We start from the raw sequence: 9,101 nt of genomic DNA on the forward strand, positions 1-9,101 counted from the left end.
CTGGGACCACCAGGCCCCCCGCTCCTTCTCCATCTCCTCCTCACTCTGTCTCCGTCCCCATCACCCTCTCGCAGGTAGGTCGGGGAGCCCGTCTCGGTCGGATGCTCTGTCTGTCTGTCCGTCCGTCTGTCTCCGTCTCCCTCGGCCGGGCTCTGTCTGTCTCTCTCTCCGCGATTACAATTTCCAGTCACACGGCGGTGCAGAGCCAAGCTGGGCCTCAGCCCCCTCCCTCCCCGCCCCCTCCCTCCTTCTTTCTCTCCTCCTGAGCGGGGAGGGCGCCTCTCCTCCCTCCTCCTCCAGCCCCCCTTCCCAGCGCCGGAGGCCTGCCCCTCCCCCGTTAATCAAAGGCTCTGTTATCTAATTAACCCATTGGTTCTGGGCAGCCGGGGAAGGGCGGGGAAGCCGGGGAGGAAGGTCGAAGGCTGGGCCGCCCAGGGAAGCGGGGTGGGGGGGTCTGGGCTGTGCCAGGCCTGGCCTCCTGGCACAGACAATTTCATCGGCTGCATAACCAGTCTGGGCCAGCGCTGACCCCCGCCCACCCTCGTGCACCTGCCCCCCAGCCCGAGTGCGGAAAACCTAGCGTGGGCTCCTCTGCAGGCAGGCGCTCCCCCAGGACCCTAGGAGCCCCCCAAAGCCCCCCACCACACCGCACAGCCAGGCACTCTAACCTCCACCCCTGATATACCAGCGAACCTGGGCCCACGTCACTGTCACCCCAGCCCTTCAGCCGAGGGCCAACCCCTGTTCACGCCACAAAGAAACCCATCCCCACATGCAGCCCTTTCCCCTGGACCTCAGCCATATCCTGCTATCCGCCTCCTGATACACTTCTGCAAAATGGGCAGGGCAGCCTCTTCCATGCATTCTATTCACCGATTTCAATCCATCCAACAAATATTTTCTACGTCCCTACTGTGTGCAGACACTGGTGTAGACGCTGACTAATGCTACCCCCACCCTCCAAACCCAGCATCCACAGGCCCCAAAAGACAAGTAGCAATAATAGATTGATCACGCGCCAGGGGGCCTGGGTTTCAGTCCTGGATCTGCTGTTGGTTTGCTGTGTGACCTCAGGCCAGTGACTTCATTTTTCTGAGCTGCAGAAAACGCTGTGAAACAGGGATAATAATAGTATCCATCTCATGGGGCCACTCGGGGATTGGCTCAGTAAATGGCTCTCTCTTTACAAAACATGCAGATCTGACCACTTCTCATCCCCGCCACCACCTCCCCTAGACGATCACAGTTGCCTCCTCAGTTGTCTCCCCACTTTGACTCTCGCTCTCCCTCCCAGACGGTTCTCACAGGCAGCTGGAGGGGTCCTGACAGCAGCCAAGTCAGATCCTGCCCCCCTCCACTAAACAGCTCTCACACTCTGTCTCATGGGGTGTAAGGGCAGAGACTTCACCGAGGTCTAGCAGACCCCTCTCCCCAGGATGGGCTGCTCCTCCCCTGCTCACCCACCCGCCTCAGGCCACGCCGGCCTCTACACCGTTTCTGGAATGGCGCGCACAGTCCTGCCTCGGGGCCTTTGCACGTGCTCTTCCCTCTGCCTGCCAGGCGTCCCTATCCTCCTTCAGGTCTTTGCCCTTCAGATCTCTTCAGTGAGGCCTCCTTGCATCTCACAGCACCCCTACCCCACACCAGAATCTTCTCTGCTTTGTCTATATCGCATTTGTTACCCTCTGACCTCTCAGCAGCCCACACACTTGAGTGTAAGCTCCCCGAGGGCAGGGACTGCGTCTGTTTTGTGCAGTTTGGTTCCCAGCACCTACGATGGTGCCTGGCACAGGGTAGGTGCTCAGTGAACATCGGGTGGGGGCATTAGTTATCAGCGCCATCATTTAGATCCCTCCCCAGTTTCCCCGCCTTCTCTCCTAGAGTCACACAGAGACGCACCTGCTTGGCCACATGCCCCTCTCTGCACACCCAGCCCAGGATACGCTCACCCAGCTGCACATCTCAGGCTCACCCCACAGATGTCCAGACCCCAGGGTCCCCTCCCATCCCAGGAGACCCCTCCCATCCCAGGAGGATCCCCTCCCATCCCAGGAGGCCCCTCCCATCCCAGGAGGGTCCCCTTCCATCCCAGGAGGCCAGCCTGGCAGACTCAGCACCTCCATAAGCCGCCGCAGACACACTGCCTTCAGCTCAATTTCTGCACCCACAGCATGGCGCCACCTGGCTGGCAGGGTCCCAGATGCTGTACCGTAGGTCCCCAGGGCAGCTGCGTGCACCCCGCTAAATGCAGGCCCCGAGGGGAGCCACGCCTCAGATGCCACCTGTGTGGGCTACGTTCCTGGATATGGCTTTGCGTCGAGGGGACACCTGGCCCCAGTTACAGCCCTCCAACACAGCTAATAGGGGTGCTGGCTGACCCTCTTCTTCCGAGCTTGTTCTCAAAGCCAGTGGCTGCGTACAAGCCTGACTCACACCAACCCCTTGAATAACCCGCCCCACCAGCAATGGTAATGCCCACCGTGTACCTGGCACCGACAGGGCAGAGTCCTGGGAGTTTGACTCGCATTAACTGTAGCTCTCCCATTGGCCCTCTGACAGGGGACTGCTCTTACCCCCACTTCACGGACAGGGAAGCTAGGCACAGACACTTGCTCAAGGCGAAATACACAGCTGGGAAGTGGCCCCTCCCTGGTCAGCCTCCCCAGAGCCGAGGGGCCCCAGAGACGCTCAAGCTTGTCATGATAGCAGGGACAATGCCCCTGGAGGTCTCCTGGGGGCCTGTTGAACTGTGACCTGCCTTCTGTGACCCTCATTGGCCACGGTCCGCCCCTAATAGGGGCGGGAATCTCTGCTGAGCATTCGCTAAGGGCCTAGGGCCATGCTTAGCCGTGCCCTCGTCTCCAGATGCTGGCTTCTCCCCGCGGCCCTAGGAGGAAGGCATTGTCCCTGTGTCCATTTTCCAGATGGAGAAGCAGATCCTGAGGGATGAAGGTACTGGCTGATGGTCACACAGCCTGGATACGGGGCAGCTGGGATTGGAACCCAAGGCCCAGCCCCGGGCCAAGTCACCACACTGCCTCTCTCACCCCGGGGCCCTGGGAGAAGCCTCAACATGAGGGTCCTCCACCCCCACCCTTCGGTGCGGGGGACCGAAGCAGACACAGAGATGCAAGAGGCCCCAGAGAGAAGAGGTGTGAAAGGAAGAAGGGGGCAGAGACACAGCAAGAGAGAGAAACAGAGAGACCAACGCGAGCCCTGTGAGGTGGCAAGAAAGAGGGAGAGAGGCTTTAAGGGGGAACAGAGGAACCTAGAAAGCGAGCCGAGATCCAGGGGAAGGCGGAGGCATGGAGGACCAGGCGCTCGAGGCGAGGGGCCGAGGCCTCACCAGCTTCGCCAGCCTCCCCAGGTTCTGAGAGATCTCGGGCATCGTGCCTGAGAGGATTCAGGCAGATGGCAGATCGGAAACTCAGGGGCCCAGGAGAGGTGGGGTGAGGAGAAAAGAGAGGCAGGGAACATTCCAGTCAGGCGTACTCATTTTTTTCTGGGGGAAGTTCAGGAGGTGAGAGAAAAGATAGGAAATTGACTGCCATCGCAGCAAGAGGGATGGAGGTTAGATCTAAAGAAGAACTTCCCAACTGTGAGGGACTGGGGCGGAAGTGGAGCCTGGAGCCAGGAGGGTGGAGAGACTTCAAAGCCAGGCAGAGATGAACACTTCTCTCTCTGGATGTCTGTCATACGGGCATGGCCTGGAGCTGTTAAGGTGGGGGGAAGAGGGGGAGGGTACCGGCGGCACAGGCTTCAGGGATGGATGAAACAACTTCACACGTGTGTCGCTCTGAGCCGGTCCGTGTCCTGAATGCTTTTAAAATAAAAGCAACCCCAAAGCCCCGAGAATTGACAGTCCGCTAACTTTTGAGGTGGAATCACCCTGGGAAAAGGGTGGCCCAGGCCCCTCACAGCTGCTGCGGAGGAAACAGAGTTGGGGGCTCAGCTCAGGACCTGCCCAAGCTTCCTGAAGGAGGGGTGGGCTGGGGAGAGATGACTTGCTTGGTGAGGGGGGCTGTCTTCTCCCGTCTTCCCCCAACTCCCGACCGAGAAGCACTGACGGGTCATTTATTTGGTCTTTCATCTGTTCATTTAACAAATATTTACTGGTGGCTCCACCCCCCCGAGACTCCGCCCACACACCAGGCACGTTCCCACCTCAGGGCCTTTGCCCTGGCGGTTCCCTCGCCTGGAGCGGTCCTCCTTGGGTCTGCGTTGCTCTCTCTGTCTCCATTCTGGACTCTGTTCCATGCCACCTCCGGGAGGGTTTCTTTGCCCCCAGCCCCCCACTTACACTTCTCTTCCTTTCCTTCGCAACCCTCTCATCAGCTGGCCCGACATCGTATGACGGAAAACGCCTGGTCCTGCATATTGTCTGTCTCCCCACTAGAAGGTGAGCTCCCCAGGCAGGGAGTTTGTCTGTCTGGCTGCATCCCAGGTGCCTAGGATGCGCCCGGCTCCTACAGAGCCTCATCAATACCCGCAGAATGAAGGAGCGAGCGAGCTCCCCCTACCGCTGGAGTCCCTGGCGGCGCCGGGGGCGCAGGGGCAGAGGAGACCTGCCTTTGTCTTTGGGGAGTTAGTGGTCCGGAGGGGAGACGTACAAAGGCTGAGTGAGAGGGTGAGCACAGGGTGGAGGCCCTGGAACGTCTGCGGGAGGAAGTGATGGCAAAACAGCGCGAGGCGTGCGGGTGAAGGAGGGCGCGTCAGGCCCAGGGACCCCTGTGTGTAAGGGCCTGGGGGCCAGAGAGGCAGATGGGGGTCGGGGGTCTGCAGAGGCCAGCTCAGTTACAAAGACGTCCTGCTCCACAGCGGGCTGAGAGGCGGGGGTGCTGGGAGCTGAGGGTGTGAGGCTGTGACAGGAGAGGGGCAGGGTCAGCTCTGGGTTGGAAAGACCCCTCTGAGTGGACTCTTGGGAGAGACTGAGGCCGGGCAGGAGCTGGGCCAAAGGTCCACGGGGAGACGGTGAGTCTGGGGCCGGGGTCACAGGGGTGGCGAGGAGGAAAAGAATGAAAAGATACTGCCAATGTGCAAAGAGTGGCAGAACTTGGAGAAGAGGCAGAGGGGCCAGGTTCTTCTTATAGATTTGGGGGTCAAATTCTTAAAGCCAGGAAAGGGGAGGGGGCAGGGAAGAAGGTTGGGGAGAGGAGATTGGAGCGGTCCCGTCTTTGCTTGTAGGTGGCGAACCCTCTCATGCCAGCACCCCAGATGCTACGGGTGCTGGTGGGACCCGCAGCCGGGCTGTGTTACCTTGGGCCAGGCCCTCCCCCTCTCTGGGTTCCCATTTCCTCCTTTAAAACAGGACATCAGTGACAGTCAGCGCTGCCCGGGGCTGGGGAAAGGGGGCCCAGAAGATGGTCTGGTCAGCAAGTGGCCAGCAAATGTGAGCTGGGACTCGAAGTCTGCCTGGTGGGTGGGGACAGAAGCCAACCCGCTCCAGTCCCAGGCTGCTGCCTATTTTCTGCTGGGAACCATAGCTTGCTGTCCCCGTTTCTTCGTCTGAGGAATGGGAATTGATAACAGGTAGCGTATGACAAAGGGCTGGGAAGGCAGGGGGTGGGGGGAGAACAGCAGCTGTTTGCCAGCCGGTGTGGAACCGGTTCAGTATTTGAGTGGCTCGCGGTGCCCCGCTGTGGAAGTGCTATCAGCGCCGTCGGGTATGGTGGCCACCAGCACATGTGGCCATCAAGCACTTGCCACGTGGTGTGAGTGAGGAGCTGAATTGTTGATTTACTTGCAATTCATGGAGAATTGTTCTTTTTGGCCGCGCCCTGCGGCATGCAGGTTCTTAAGTTCCCCGACCAGGGATCGAACCCGCGCCCCCCGCAGTGGAAGCGCAGAGTCTTAACCACTGGACCGCCAGGGAAGTCCCTCTTTGAATTAATCTAAATGTCGATGGCCACACGTGGCCGTGGCCGTAGTGGTTACTGTATCGGACAGCGTGGTATGGCCATCCCAGGGCCTCCCGGTTCAGCCTCGGTCCCGCTTGGAACCAGTTCTGAGTCCCCAGAGCTTGGGGTCCTCTGCTCAGAGGCTCTGCCCAGCAACCTCACAGGGCTCTCCCAGGATTCTGGAAGGACTTGGAAGGAGATCAAAGTGAGAGAAACAAACTCAACTGAGAGTAGGGCACGCAAGCCAGGCTGGCTCTGCCTTTGTCATGTGAAGCCTGCTCTTTGCCAGGCCTCTGCTGAGGCAGCCCTGGGCCCACAGGGGAGGAACTACAGCAGTTCCACTTCACGGAAGGGCATACTGAGGCGTGCTGAGGTCCTGAGTCCTTGTCCCATGACCGCCCGGACCCGGGCAGGAACCAAGAGATGGAAGGAAGCTGAACATCCAGGCCCCCTACACTGTGTGACTCTGGGAGGAGGGGTGGCCTAACACGGCCGCTAAATTGAATCCACCCAGGGAGAGAGCTAGGACCTAGCCTGGTGTTGGCGGTTTTCCAAACAGCGGTTATTGCCAAGGCTTCGCAGGGGTGCACGGGGGTGAGTTTGCAGGTGCAGAGGGCCCTAGTGTGAGCCAGCCTGACTGTGGCCTCCCGCCCTCCTGCTCCCCTCCCTGTCCCCTGGAAGGGCAATGCTGCCATCTGTTTTCCATCTCAGGGCGTGCAGAACTACTACTCTTTAAAAAAGGGGGGGTTCTACTAAAACTAACCAAAAGCTGAAAACTCCTTGAACGGGATCCGTGTTCCTTAGACATCGGCGTGCATCCAGATGAGCTGGGGGCTTTGTGAAAGTGCAGATTCTGATTTGGTGGCTCCAGGACCAGGCCAAGATCCTACGTTTCCCAGGGATGCTGGTCCTGGAGCAAGGGGCCAAGGGTCCCCTAAGTGTGCAGTCCGCTCCCACGTCCCATTTCCACATGAGTAATGAACCCTCCCCTCCCCCACCCTGTCTAGGGGTGTCCTGGGAGGGGATGCAGACCGGGGTTAGAACCTCGATGGTCACTCGTATTAGACATGGGGCCTTGGAAAGGGGACATCGCCTCTCGTGGCCTCAGTTTTGCTCATCTGTAAAATGAGGAAAATGGCTAATCGACCTCCTCGGATGGTGGGGAGCCAGTGGTCCCAGTATCTGCGACGGTACTGAGCACAGTGCCTGGCTCACAGAAAGGTCTCAATAAAACTCTTCTATGCCTGTGACTATCCTCCTCCCCCTGGGTAGTGTCACACTGTCACTTTAGGAAAGATGGACAGGTGGAAAGAGCAAGGGTGTCAGGGAGACCTGGGTTTACACTCCGACCCGCCGCTTTCTCGCTGTGTCCCCCTCCGGCCCCCCAGGCTCTGTCTGTGAGGGTAATGACACCTAGCTTGGTGTCATTACCTGTCCAGTGCTGGGCACTTCAATGACAGTGTTATCAGTAATAAATCATTAATAACAGTTATCACTTATTCTCACTGGGTCAGAAGAACAAATCTCTTCCTCCTTTTTACTCCATCCCCCACCCCACCCCCCTTATGTTAACCCAGTGTTTCTGGCTGGATCAAAAACACCCATTTATCACTGGTGGGGGACCCACAGAATCACCTGAAGGATCTTTGTTCCCCCCAGACCCAGCTGGACATGGACTGGACACTCCCACCCCGGTAAGGAAAGTCCACCGTGAGAATGGGCCTGGGTATGTCCTCTCCCCTCTGGGGTTTGAAGGGCATAAACAAGATTGAGAGGCCAGGAGCCTGTGAGTTACCAGAACTCCGATATCTCTTTTAAACTCTAACCTTCTGAATCTGTTATTCTTAACAATCTGATTATTGTTATCATTAATGATCCTAATTTCCACTCGGAGGGCCTGATGGGCCAGCATGTTGCCCTCTCTGTCTCCCCCTTTGGAAAGCAGTGATCTCAGCTGGGGGAGGCAATCAGCAGAGTGGCCAGTGCCCAGGTTTGCAGTCCCAGCTCTGCCACTTCTACCTTGGTGATCTCGGGCAAGGGACCTCATCGCTCCCGCATCAGTTCCCCCTTTTGTCAAATGAGGATGATCGCGCCTCCCTCCCAGGACTCCTGTGAGGAGAAAACAGAACAAATCCACATGGAATCACCAGCATAGAGCCTGGCCCAGGGTAAGTGCTGATGAACGTCAGCTCTTGTCATCATTATCTCCGGCCCTGTGTTTGAGGGTTCCAGGCAAGTGGACGGCAAATCTCCGCGTTTACCGCCTGGGGTTGCCCTTCTGGGAGAGCTGGGGCTGCCGCTGCTTTCTGACCTTTGTCACAGTGTTTGAACAAGAGCTCTGGGGCCTAAGCTCAACGCTCTGACAGGAGTGTGGGCTGAGGGGTTCAGGGGGACACAGCTGAGACAGGAAGGGAGTGGCCTGGGTCGCTGCCCCAGCCCTACCTCGCTCCCTCTCTGCTTGCCATCTGGGTCATACACAGGCTTCTCAACACCCCCACCAGGACCCAGCGTTCTCACTCTCCGCAGCCCTCTTGAGGACACAGCAGCCCCCTGGGATGGACTTCTGCCTGCAGTGGCCCTACCAGCCCATCTCCCAGGCCTCAGAAGCAGCCCCTCCCCTCCACCTGCCATGACAACAGTTGCATGTAGGTCTCCAGGCAACAAGGGGGCATCTTGGCACTCTTTTTACTCTCCTGCCACCCCCTCTCCGGCAGAGTCACCCCACTCTCAGGGACTGGGAAGGGAAGGGAAAGGGGGTTTCTCCCCAGCAAAGACGGAGGCTTCCTACACTCTGCCCGAGAGGAAACACAGACATTCTCCCTACACCCCGACAAGGGTGATGGTGGAGGAACCGATGGTGAGGCTGAGCACTGTCACGGCACAAAGGGGACCCCTGTCATCTGCACCCTGACCCGGAGATGAGACCAAGTGAAGCCCCTCCTCCCCCAGAACATAGCCTCATGTCCTCTGAGACCTGCACTGGGACCAGGTGAACTTTCAACTGTGTACCTGCCCTCCCTTCAACACACAGGGAAACCCACCCCTGCCCGTGGGCTGCAATCTGACCCACGGGGGACAAGGGTGGGGTCTGGGGCCCACCCTGGCTGTCAGCCAACCAAGGATGGGCTGCAACAGAACTTGTGTGTGCTCTGAAGCCTGGTGGTCCTAAGGGTCTTCCCGCCCTTGGTGTGGCGGGGAGGCAGG

This window comes from Physeter macrocephalus, chromosome 17 (assembly GCF_002837175.3).
Source record: "Physeter macrocephalus isolate SW-GA chromosome 17, ASM283717v5, whole genome shotgun sequence".
In the NCBI taxonomy this organism is placed as follows: Eukaryota; Metazoa; Chordata; class Mammalia; order Artiodactyla; family Physeteridae; genus Physeter; species Physeter macrocephalus.